This window comes from Hyperolius riggenbachi, chromosome 2 (genome assembly GCF_040937935.1).
Source record: "Hyperolius riggenbachi isolate aHypRig1 chromosome 2, aHypRig1.pri, whole genome shotgun sequence".
In the NCBI taxonomy this organism is placed as follows: Eukaryota; Metazoa; Chordata; class Amphibia; order Anura; family Hyperoliidae; genus Hyperolius; species Hyperolius riggenbachi.
In genome coordinates this window covers 523,286,634-523,299,850 of record NC_090647.1, presented here as the reverse complement: position 1 = coordinate 523,299,850, position 13,217 = coordinate 523,286,634, and the positions used below count along the sequence as shown (strand labels likewise).

General features: G+C 48.4%; 1 long non-coding RNA gene across 1 annotated transcript in view; it reads left to right on the top strand.

The window, feature by feature from the left end:
* The window catches only part of LOC137545030 (uncharacterized), a 41,628-nt gene extending 28,638 nt beyond the window's left edge, over positions 1-12,990 (top strand). Inside the window, exon 2 of the long non-coding RNA XR_011025971.1 lies at positions 12,693-12,990. This is a non-coding gene — a long non-coding RNA (uncharacterized lncRNA). The remainder of the gene's footprint in view (positions 1-12,692) is intronic.
* The last annotated feature ends 227 nt before the right edge of the window (positions 12,991-13,217 follow it).

Sequence of the window (13,217 nt, the reverse complement as noted above, 5' to 3'; positions counted from 1 at the left end):
GAGAGTGCAGGCGATGGCGGTTTTCAAGCCCATATGGTCGGGCTGAGGTAGCTCAATGACAGAACAACAGTCCACAATGAAGCAACGCCTTATTATCTTGGGTAAGGTGTGCCCAGCAACACACTCATATAGCCGGTCATTGCTTTATTGTGATATGCAAGCCCCTTCAATGCAGCAAGGTAATGAATATGAAGGGGAATTGACACATGAATATGCCTTTTGTTTTGTTGTAGCAGCTGCAGTGCAGCCAGAAAAATTAGGCATGTACACGCACCAGAAAAATTATTATGTTTGATAGCAGCCGTTGCTAGCAGCAGCGGTCATAAAAATTCAGGAATCCACCTGGAGTCCTGGACCCTGTTGGTGGTGGCGGAGAAGCAAGTCAAGCGGCCTGCAGGCAGAGATGCTGTGTGGGGAGCGACTAGTCTTGGGGCAGGCAGCCACATGGCATGCAGGCAGAGATGATGTGTGTGGGGACTGAATTAGTCTTCGGGCAGGCAGTAGCCCTCCGGGATCCATGCCTCATTCATTTTGATAAAGGTGAGGTACTGAACACTTTTTTGACCTTACTGCTGGTGGTATAATGTGCAGTCACACAGGTGCATTGAAAAGGTATGCAGTGACTGCTGGTGGTATAATACAATGTGCAGTTACACAGACGCAGTGAAAAGGTATGCACTGATTGCTGCTATAATACAATTGTGCAGTCACACAGGTAAAGAGAAAAGGTATGCAGTGACTGCTGCTATAATACAATTGAGCAGTCACACAGGTGCAGGGAAAAGGTATGCACTGACTACTGCTATAATACAATTGTACAGTCACACAGGTGCAGGGAAAAGGTATGTACTGACTGCTGCTATAATACAATTGTGCAGTCACACAGGTACAGGGAAAAGGTATGCACTGATTGCTGCTATAATACAATTGTGCTGTCACACAGGTAAAGAGAAAAGGTATGCAGTGACTGCTGCTATAATACAATTGTGCAGTCACACGGGTGCAGGGAAAAGGTATCAGTGGTGCTCACCGCCAGGTCGTGATCACGCTTACGCGTGGATTCACGACCATTTTGACGCATTCCGCCTCGGACACGAAAATCCGTGAATAGATTTTCAACCACGAAAATCTACTTCGGCTTCGCGTGAATGCGGACAGAAATCCGCATTCACGCTCGTGAAACCCGGTGCTGAAGTCGTGGTTTGCGGAAATGCGTCAAACTATGCGGAAGTGACACATTGCAGGCCAATCAGAGTGCCCCAGCCAGGCCCTAGCAACCAATCACAGGAGGGGAGCTATGCCCTCCTCTCCTGAATATAAAGCGGCGGCCATGATGGAAAAGCTCTGTCCTTGTTAGACTGTGGTGCTGAGAGAATTATCTCCATGCCATTGTTGTTTGAGCAAGTGCATTTATTGTGTTAAAAACAAAGCGTTTTTTTTGCTAACACTGCTCTTATACTGTACACAGTTAGCTAGTCAGTGAGTGATTGCTGTAGTTAGTTGTAGTCAGTGTAGTGTAGTGGGAGTCTAGTGATTATTTAACTGTGTGTAGTGCTGTGCAGGCAGGTTCAGTGCTGCAGTGTAGTGGGAGTGGGGATTATCTGTGTGTAGAGTGCAGGCAGGCAGGTTAGTGCAGCTGCAGTGTTCACTTGTATATTCCAGTGACAGTTATACACTTTGCAGGCAGCCAGTCACACCGCCGGCGCCGCCACTCTCTGCCAGCGCTGTTCATTCATTCTGTCAGTGACCTTGTGCCGTGCCCAGTGCCCACTGCTCGCTCGCTCGCTGGCATATGAGCATCTCATTACACAGTGTGACATCCTTGTGTGCCCACTGCATCCTTCAGTGACCTAGTTGTATATCCAGTGCCCACTGCTGTGCCCACTGCACACTTCAGTGACCTTGTACTGTGGCCACTGCATCCTTCAGTGACCTAGTTGTATATCCAGTGGCCACTGCTGTGCCCACTGCATCCTTCAGTGACCTTGTACTGTGGCCACTGCATCCTTCAGTGACCTAGTTGTATATCCAGTGCCCACTGCTGTGCCCACTGCATCCTTCAGTGACCTTGTACTGTCCCCACTGCATCCTTCAGTGACCTTGTACTGTGCCCACTGCATCCTTCAGTGACCTTGTACTGTGCCCACTGCATCCTTCAGTGACCTAGTTGTATATCCAGTGCCCACTGCTGTGCCCACTGCATCCTTCAGTGACCTTGTACTGTGGCCACTGCATCCTTCAGTGACCTTGTACTGTGCCCACTGCATCCTTCAGTGACCTAGTTGTATATCCAGTGCCCACTGCATCCTTCAGTGACCTTGTACTGTGCCCACTGCATCCTTCAGTGACCTTGTACTGTGCCCACTGCATCCTTCAGTGACCTAGTTGTATATCCAGTGCCCACTGCTGTGCCCACTGCATCCTTCAGTGACCTTGTACTGTGCCCACTGCATCCTTCAGTGACCTTGTACTGTGCCCACTGCATCCTTCAGTGACCTTGTACTGTGCCCACTGCATCCTTCAGTGACCTAGTTGTATATCCAGTGCCCACTGCATCCTTAAGTGACCTTGTACTGTGGCCACTGCATCCTTCAGTGACCTAGTTGTATATCCAGTGCCCACTGCTGTGCCCACTGCATCCTTCAGTGACCTTGTACTGTGGCCACTGTATCCTTCAGTGACCTTGTACTGTGCCCACTGCATCCTTCAGTGACCTTGTACTGTGCCCACTGCATCCAGTGATTCATTACTAGCAACATGTCTGGCAGGGTTTCGCGGGGTGAGAGGAAAGGGAGTTCAATTGCCTCAGCCACTTCTGGGACTGCTCCACGTCCAGGGAGAGGACGCCCAGCTGTACGTGGTCGTGATGCAGCAGAAAAGGGGGCAGCAAAGCCTGGGCCAAGTCAGCGGACGCCATTGTCCAAATATTTTAAAGTTTCTGGTCCCCGTGTGGTGGTTGAGCAAATAGAACCTGACGTACTCATGGACATCATGACTTCCTCCCAGACCTCTACTGTGAGCACCACTCCAAGCAGTAGCAGCAGCAGCCAACATCCCACGCTTGTTGTGACATCCACCCCAGCACCCACTGGTCAGCAGCCCTCCCAGGATGACAGCGTTCTGTCCCTCAGTCCGGCATCTGGGAACCTGCTGATGCAAGAAGCTCAGGACTTACTGGGGACTGATGTGGCAGAGATTGAGATCGGGCCACAATCACAAGCGTTGTTGAGTTCTGGTGATGAAGAAGAGGGGTCTGTGTCTGGGGATGTAGGGACAGAAGAGGAGGCGGGGGAGTCAGAGGAAGAGCTGGATTATGATGATGCTGCTGATGATGACGACGTTGATTAGTATATTTCCGAGGATATTGCGTGGGAACTGGCTTTTAAAGGGACAGGTAACTATTAATGGTTAATTAAGAATATTAAAGGACTTTTTTCGTGGTTATGTTTTTTGTTCAATTAAAATACTTTTTCTAAGTGTCTGTGTGTTTATTTACTTTTAACTCTTAAAGGAAATGGGTAAGGGGTACAAGTACCTCTATACTCATTTCTCCTGGGAGGGGGGGTGGGCATCTGGGGGACCCCTTTTTAAAGGGGACTCCCAGATTCCACCATGAACCCCCCCCCCCCCCCCAGGAAATCGCGCCTCCACCTCCACCGCCCATCGGAGGTGGAGAAGAGCCCCTTGTCCTTGGATTGGACAAGGGCTCGGAGGGGGAGGGGAAAGCTTGGCTGCCCCTCCCCTTCCGAGACCCCCCAATCCATGGACCATGCGGGCTGGTATAGTCAGGGTGCGGAGCCCCACGCGGCCGGTGCGGAGCATTCTGGCTATCCCAGCCTGCATGGGGGACAAGGGGTTAAAGAGGTCTGGGAGGGGGGACCCCACGTCGTTTTTTTTTTATATTTCCCACACTCAGAACGAAGTAAGTAAAACTCTTCCCACTTGGGGGAATCTATGAAAATAATACACTATTGTTACCTGTGCAAAAAAAACTGACATTTTCCGCATTTAAAAGACATTTTCGCCCTTGAAACTTAAAAATCGATTTTCTCAAAAACTATAAGGTCTTTTTGAAAAAAAATTTTTTGCTCTTATTCCCACTGATCCCCTTAATATACCCTGGGAATTTGGTGTTCCTAAACTTTAAGCAGGCTTTGCTATTAACCGTTAAAGTCGGCGGGTTTTTAAATGTATACATTTTTACTTTGAAACTTTAACAGCGATTTTCTCAAAAACTATAAGGTCTTTTTGAAAAAAATTTTTTTCCTCTTATTCCTCCTGATCTCCTTAATATATTCTCCAAATTTGAGGCTCTTAGCATTCAAGGGGGCTTTGCTATTAACCCTTAAAGTCGGCGGCTTTTTTATATTATACGGAGCGTTACGGTTTAATGCGAAATTACGGTAGCGTTTAATGCGAAATTACGGCATGAACGAAACGCGAAATTTCGCGTTGAAAATTACGCTTACGGTATTTTCAATTACGATTTTAATGGCAATTTCGCTACGCTAATTTCGCATCGTAATCGCAAATTTCGCATGCGTAATTATAGTAATGCGAAATTACGAAAATTTCAGCTCAACTCTACCTCATCCCTCCAGGGCCACCTGAGAAGCCGCCACTGCCGCGAGTATGCGGACTTTAAGAGGAAGCAGGCACTGCTGGCAGGGGTTCCTGAGAGCAGAAGGCCCACCAGCGCAGCAGCATCCTCCCTCCCTCAGGGTCGTGAATCCCCCACAGCAGCAGCAGTAGTAGCACGCAAGCGCTCTTCCACCTCGGCTGCTCAGGACACAGACATTGAGGCTGGCAGCCAGTGTTCGTCTCTCTCCTCTGTCTCCCCTGCATCCCAGTGTCGTCAGACCCTGCTGAGCGACACCTTTCAGGGTCTGACCAAGCCTCTGCCTCCAAGCCACAGGCAGATCCACAAACTAAATGGCTTGCTGGCCCGGGCCATGGCATCACAGCTGCTTCCCTACTCCCTGGTGCAGGAGGGGAGCGCCATGCGGATGCTGCTCCAATTTGGCATCCCCGAGTGGCAAGTCCCCAGTCGCCACTATTTCAGCAGGAGCGCGATCCCAGCACTCCACAAGTTTGCGGTGGAAAACGTGGCCCGTTCCCTGGACTACTCTGTGGGCAAGCGGGTCCACGTGACCATGGACTCGTGGAGTAGCAGATTTGGGACAGGTCGCTACCTGTCCTTTACGGCCCACTGGGTGACACTGATGGAAGGGAGGGAGGACAAGAGCGCATCAGCCCAGCTAGTGGTGCCACCACGCAGGATCAGGGGGGATGCAGAAGGGTCCTGTCATGACACTCCCTCAGCACCCGAAAAGCAAGCCCGCCTCGGCAGCAGCAGCGCCAAGCCTCGGCACTGCCAAGCCCTTTTAACATTGGTGACCCTGGGGAAGGAGAGGCTTACGGCCACCAACGTCCTGGCCGCCCTCAGGAAGCAGGAGCGGAGGTGGCTGACCCCCAGAGGCCTGGAAGTGGGGTATGTGGCAGCCGATAACGGGGCCAACCTGGTGGCAGCAGTGCAGCAGGGAAACCTCCAGCACATCCCCTGCTTGGCCCACGTGCTAAATCTTGTGGTGCAGCGCTTCTTGCGCACCTACCAGGGGATGAGCGAGCTGCTGCAGGATGCCCGGGCGGTGGTACGCTTTTTCCGCCTGTCAGCCACTGCCTCTGCACTCTTGTCCACCTTACAGCAGCAGTATGGAAGGCCACAACACCGGCTGATCATCGACATGCCAGTTCGCTGGAATTCGACTCTGGCCATGTTGGAGCGGCTGTGTCAGCACAGGCTGGCTCTTAGGGCCTACATGCTAGACCCAAGTGTCCCCAGCAACCAGCAAGTCCCCATGATTACTGCCACTCAGTGGACACTGATGCAGCAAGTATGCCTGGTGCTGAGTCCCTTCCTGGAGGCAACCAAGATGGTCAGTGAGGAGCGGGCCTCTGTGTGCCAGTGGGTGCCCTTGGTTTGTCTACTGGAGCAGGCAATGGACAGTTTAATTGAGCGTGGGGATGAAGCCCTGAGGCAGCTGGAAGAACAGGAGCAGATGGCAGCACAGTCCAGCTCAGAGGAGGGCTCACAGCAGGTAGTGGAAGAGTTGGAGGTCCCTAACCTGAATGAGGAGGAGGAGGAGGAGCAGAGTGCAGCAGGCGTTGTACGTGGATGGCGGTTTGAGGAGGACAACGACATGGCACAGGAAGAGGACAGGCATGCGTTATGGGACAATGGCGAGGACGAGGAAGATCTTGCTGGCAGGGCCCACTTGTTTCCCATGGCTGTGCACATGTTGCGCTGCCTTCGCAGGGACCCCCGGGTGATCCAGATGCGTTCAAGGGAGGACATCTGGATTACCTTGATGCTTGATCCCCGTCTGAAGGGGAAGCTGGGAGACTTAATGACGACATCCACCACCGAGCAACGCACAAGGGAGTTGAAGGAGGCCCTTGTGCGCAGACTACTGGAAGCATTCCCCCAGCCTTCCACCCCCACTGTAACTGCTCTGCCAAGCCAGCAAGAGGTGCCTGCCATTGCCACTAGCAGCACAAAAACAACCACCACCAGCAGCAGCAGCAACTGGCACCCCGGAGACCTGAAGAACCTAAGCAAGAGCCTGTATGCAGTGCAGCAGCCCAGAACAGAGGTGCCCGCCACAGCATCCACCACCAACCAGCACAAGCAACGACTGACCACCATGGTGTCTGACTATATGGGGTCATCCAGCGGGCTCAATGACACCGACAGCCCCGTGGACCCCTTGGAGTACTGGGTCAAGAGACTGGACATCTGGAGCGAGCTTTCCCAGTACGCCCTGGAACTCCTATCCTGCCCTCCTTCCAGTGTCCTCTCAGAGAGATGCTTTAGTGCGGCCGGTGGCGTGGTCACAGAGAAGCGATCTCGGCTCTCCCACGCCTCTGTGGACAAACTCACCTTCCTGAAAATCAACCAGGCTTGGGTGGAAGGTGAGTTCCTGGCCCCTATTGTCGGACACAGGGGGACATGAAGTGGCTGCTGCATGTGCTGTTGTTAACTATGCCTGCCTTTATAAAGACATTTACTACCTGCCTAGTGCCTACCTTGGTTAATTTTTTTGGTGTTATGGTACTGCTACCAGTAAGTTGCCATGGTCCTCCTTCTGAGCTGCTGAACTGACCGCCCGCTTTGTCCTCCTGACTCAGTCGCTACTACACTCTGCATTCACACTGCCCGGGTCGCCGGGTGCATTTAATTTTTTGGCCAGCACTATGACGCTGTGCTACTACTACTGTGCTGCTGCTGCTGAAATGACCGCCCGCTTTGTCCTCCTGACTCAGTCGCTACTACACTCTGCGTTCACACTGCCCGGGTCGCCGGGTGCATTTAATTTTTTGGCCAGCACTATGACGCTGTGCTACTACTACTGTGCTGCTGCTGCTGAAATGACCGCCCGCTTTGTCCTCCTGACTCAGTCGCTACTACACTCTGCGTTCACACTGCCCGGGTCGCCGGGTGCATTTAATTTTTTGGCCAGCACTATGACGCTGTGCTACTACTACTGTGCTGCTGCTGCTGAACTGACCGCCCGCTTTGTCCTCCTGACTCAGTCGCTACTACACTCTGCGTTCACACTGCCCGGGTCGCCGGGTGCATTTAATTTTTTGGCCAGCACTATGACGCTGTGCTACTACTACTGTGCTGCTGCTGCTGAACTGACCGCCCGCTTTGTCCTCCTGACTCAGTCGCTACTACACTCTGTGTTCACACTGCCCGGGTCGCCGGGTGCATTTAATTTTTTGGCCAGCACAATGACGCTGTGCTGCTACTACTACCACCAGTATGTTGCCGTGGTCCTTCTGTGCTGCTGAACTGACCGCCCGCATAGTCCTTCTCCTGACTCAGTCGCTACCACCACTGCACTCTGCGTTCACACTGCCCGTGTCCACTGACAACTCTGCTGCGATGTCATTGCTAATTGCTGCAAAAAAAAAAAAAAAAAAATTACAAAAACCTCTCTGGAGCCTTTTTGCCGTCAGCCACTCATCCTCCTCCAGCGGTACCTTCGCCGCCAAGTGCCATTGGAACTCGCCTTCACCTCTTTGACTGCTTAACGCGTATATCCCTTTTTAAAACCACTTATTACCAATTAATAGCCCCATTTAAAGTGTTGATTTCACTTTAACATCCATTTTCTCTAGAAAAATTTTTTGGGGGGGAATTTTTTATGTTGAAGTTATGTTGCCCCTTATCACCTCGATAATCCATGCTATTTGGGGGACTGTAGCATGTATGGGGGCTTTGTTATTAACGTTAAAAGAAAATCCGCCTCCGGGCGTGAATCCGCGTGTGATTACGCCATTCACGGGAAAAAATCCGCGGATTTCCGAATTCTTGGATGAGGCACATCCGAGCATCCCTGAAAGGTATGCAGTGACTGCTGCTATAATACAATTGGGCAGTCACATAGGTGCAGGGAAAAGGTATGCACTGACTGGTGGTGGTATTGTATAATACAAAATGCAGTCACACAGAGGCAGTGAAAGGTATGTAGTGAATGTGCTGGGCCTGGCACAGTACAGCAATTAGCAAGGGCCAGCTGCGACAGACAGGGCTGTATATGCAGTGTCAGTGGCACACACACAAAAAAAACACATCAGAAGAACATTAGCTCTCAAAAGAGCTGTTTTGGGGTGCTTTTCATCAACAAATATCAGCAAGGAGCAAGCTAACAGACCTCCTAACTATCGCTTTCCCTATCACTCTAATGCACATGTGTCGAACTCCAGGCCTGGAGGGCCAGATCCATGCCAGTGTTTAGGATGGACTGAAAAAGAGAGGAATGTGTTCCACCTGATGGACCACACCTTTCCTGATTCAGACCCATCAATTCATTTGAGCTGTATCAAAAATGTGTGAGGATCTCGGCCCTTGTAGGACCGGTTTGACATACCTGCTCTAATGTCTCTCCCTTCTCTCACTAATACTGCAGCACACAGAATGAGAACATGGCCGATGCTGCTGCCTTTTATAAGGGGGCGGGTGGCTCCAGGAGGGAGTGCAGCCTGATTGGCTGCCATGTGTCTGCTGACTGTGATGTAGAGGGTCAAACTTTAGCCCAATGATGTAGTATAGGGGCGGGTCGAACTCGCTAAGTGTTCGTGGTTCACCGCGAACTCGACCCAGCTAAGTTTGCGTGGACAAGTTCTCCGGCGAACCGTTTGGGCCCTCTCTAGTCTCTAAACATGCCTAGAATCACTCTGATAATCTGCTTCAAAAACCTTTAGCGTTTTGCAGATCTGCTAGAGGTTTTTGGTGTTCACTGGGCCTATCTGTGTGTAGGAATGCTCAATCAGATTCCACAGAATTGAAACTTCTGCATTTACGATCGGAAATCAGAAAACCTCCACTCGGTAGTTTCAGCCCAATCACAGAACTCGGAAGCATTGCACCAATCAGAGAATGCAGAACTTTTCAGCAAAAAATCAGAGAATGCAGAACTTTTCAGCAAAAATCAGGTCACAGCAGTAATTTAACTACTCTACGACCGCTCCACGCCAATGGCCGTGGCAGCCCCAGGACCGCCTAACGCCAATTGGTATCAAGTCCTGGGGCTCTGTTTTACAGGAGATCGCGCGCAGACTGCGTGCGCATCTCCTGCTCGGGGGGTGGAGTTTCACCCCGCCTTCAGTCTCCAAGCGGCGATTCGCCGTCTTTACATATAGTACAGTGCTGCAATCAGCAGCAGCGCTATACTGGGGACAGCCGTGTGACTCGGCTGCCCCCCTGGGGCACTAGAGAGCGATCGGCTGTCATAGGCAGAAGCCTATGACAGCCGATCGCCAGGATTGGCCGGCTGGGGAAAGGGAGGGGTTTGTAAAAAAAAAAAAAGACAAATAGTAAACAAAGACACAAAAACACACCAATAAATATTTATTTAAAAATAAATGAAGAACTGGGGGGCGATCAGACCCCACCAACAGAGAGCTCTGTTGGTGGGGGGTGGGGGGGGGGGGGCGTGTCACTCGTGTTCTGTGCTGTGCGGCCCTGCAGCTTGGCCTTAAAGCTGCAGTGGCCATTTTAGTAAAAATTAGCCTGGTCTTTAGGGGGGTTTACCACTGTGGTCCTCAAGTGGTTAAAAGCAATCACACTTTTACAATTTCCGTTTTTACAATCTCCATTTTTTTTTTCTTTTTTTTTAGCATCCACTGATACAAAAATGATTAACAAAATACTCCTCAAAAATCAGAAAAAGGGAAAATGGGTAATTCGGAAAAACGGAAAATGAGAAATCGGAAAAGCGGAAATTGGCATTGGCAGAAATCGAAATTTCTGTGGAATCGGAAATGAACCATCCCTAACTGTGTGGTCTGCTATGACTATAGACTTTACACTGCCAGAAAACCTGGCTATTTCCATATTTCTCATTTTTGCTCATGTCCCCCCCCCCCCCCCCCTTCTGTCTATTCTCAGACACATTCCTGTATGATGGAGATCCCAGACCCAGTCAGCACCGTCTAGCTTTGTTATAAAAGAATGCTTCTGCTTCTCATTGTTACATGGGTTCTGTTGATAGGCTTTGTTTTAATTGATGTCAGATCAAGCTCACCGGCACAGAGAATACTAACTTTGCATAAAAAGCACTAAGTCAGTAATATTTATTGAGGCATTCATGTTATGGAGACAAGTGGTCGAACAGACATATTTCCTAATGACCCTTTTCTGTTCTCTATTTCATGCTTTTATGTGCTGACAGAAGCAAGTTTTTTTTAATACTTACAGAAGTCAATTCACAAAGCATTTTTACATGCAAAATCCTTAACGATCACACAAAATTCTTAACTAAAACAAATGGATATACAATTCCCAGACATCCCTGATTAATTGGTTGTTGGGTTTTAACTATTTGTGTTTTTAATAAGATAAATACCAACTGAGAAAAAAGATAAAAAAAAGAAGCTGATTAGTACATTTACACTTTGTTGCTATTGATAAAAAGGTACATTATTATCGTTCGATCTTGTGGCAAATTGTCCTGTTTTTACTTACCAAGTTTTTTAGAGCAGGGAATAAAGAGGACAAGAATCCGGGCACCACCCGCAGGAAGATCCAATCAATCAACACCTTTATTGCATCCCTAATAACCCAACATAAACGGTAAAGTGTAGGCCTAACAGCCGTTTCGCAGGTAACAACCTGCTTCGTCAGAGGCCTCTGATGAACCAGGTTGTTACCAGCGAAACAGCTGTCAGGCCCACACTTTACCATGTATGTCAAGTTATTGGGGAGGCAATAAAGATGTAGATTGATTGGATCTTCCTGCGGTTGGTGCCCGGATTCTTGTCCACTTTATTTCCTGCTGTAATTGAATTAGTGGTCTGGAGGTACAACGGATACCCCCTTTACCTCCAATATTTGCTGTATGCTTTCTGGTGCCGATCATGCTCTCTTTAATACCTATATTACCAAGTTTTAAGCGGAGTTGCCATATACTTTGCTTTAAAATTTGGTGATGACATTTTTACAAATCTGCATTGCAACCCAGTGGTGTTGCTAAAGTTTGTGACACCAGGGCCCATGTGCAATTCACTTTTTCTCTTTAGTTTTCTCCTAGGTGATATTTTCACACCTCATCATAAAATCCATTTTAAGCCACCAGCAAGCAAGAAAATACTTAAAATAATTTTGATAAACTTGATTACAAAATGCTGAAAAGTTATTTTAAAAAGAAGTTTAAAAATTATCTCGTAGGAGAAACCTCAAGTTTCACAGGAGACCCTTTTGTTCTCCAGCCTAGTCACCTCCTCTCACTCTCGCATCCAAGACTTCTCACGGGCTATCCCTTTCCTTTGGAACTCTCTCCCTCAGCCGGTTCGTCATGCCATGAGTCTGGAAACCTTCAAAAGTACTCTGAAAACACACCTGTTCAGACAAGCCTATAATTTGCTATAGGCAGCACTGACGGCACTCTGCCTCACCCACTAACCCCTGTGTTTCCTTCCCTATTGTTTCCTCCCCACTACCCTCTAGATTGTAAGCTCGCAAGGGCAGCGACCTCCTCCGAGTGTTTCTCATACTGCTGTAATTTTAACATATGCACATGTACCAACTACACGTCAACTATGTATGTATTTGTATTTATTCTATTCAGTACAGTGTCTTTCTTATGTATATTTGTTCCCCATTATTTGTTGTATTATGTACAGCGGTACGGAAGATGTTGGCGTTATATAAATAAAAAAAAAATAATAATAATAATAATATGGCCCCATTTGGGGTAAGTCATGGGCTCCCCCCCCCCCCACACCCCCATTAAGACTGCATCACACAGCACCGTGCTGATAGGTGCTGGAACAATGTTTACATTTAAGATGAACTGTAGTAAAAATTAAAGAAAGGAACAAAATTGCTTCTTTTTAAAAATGTATAAATGATTTAGTCAGTGTTTGCCTGTTATAAAAGCTCTCCTCTCTCTGATTTACATTCTAAAATGTATCACTGGTGTTTACATCTTTACTAGTGAACACTGTGTGTAACCATGGCTCTCACCCAAACTGAACTCCCTGGCTGTCTAGAGAAGGAGCTAGTTGGGTATTTGGCTCTATCCAAAAGTTGCACTATTGCATAATGATAATTTTAAATAAAAGGGTAGGGATACAATTATGTAATTTTTAAATGGAACAATAAAGTTTTTTTTTCTTTTTTTTAGATGACAAGGGTGGGAGGCTGAATGAAGAGCCAATCAAAACCCACAAACAAGCTTTTCAGCAAATGCAGAGCCGCTGTGACTCCATTCTACTGATGAGTCCTGTCGATTGTGACAAAATCGGGAGGCGTCACAGGCGACATTTTGAACTACACAGGAAGTGTGAAGGATAGAGACACACAAGGGATGTCAGTACAGTGACCAAGCGGGGGAAAGCCTGCGAGAAGAATTCTGTGCTCTTGTAAAAAGCAGCTAACCTGTGTGTACAGTAGTTAAATACATTTTAAACCTTTTTAATCAGTATTGTGCAATGAAAGATTTTATTTTATTTGAGACAACATTTATCTACAAGTGAGTTGTAACTAGAGATGTCGCGAACATCAAATTTTGGGTTCGCGAACAGAGAATGCGAACTTCCACAAATGTTCGCGAACGAGCGAATCTGGCAAAGCACCATAGACTTCAATGGGCAGGCAAATTTTAAAACCTACAAAGACTCTTTTCTGGCCACAAAAGTGATGAAAAAGT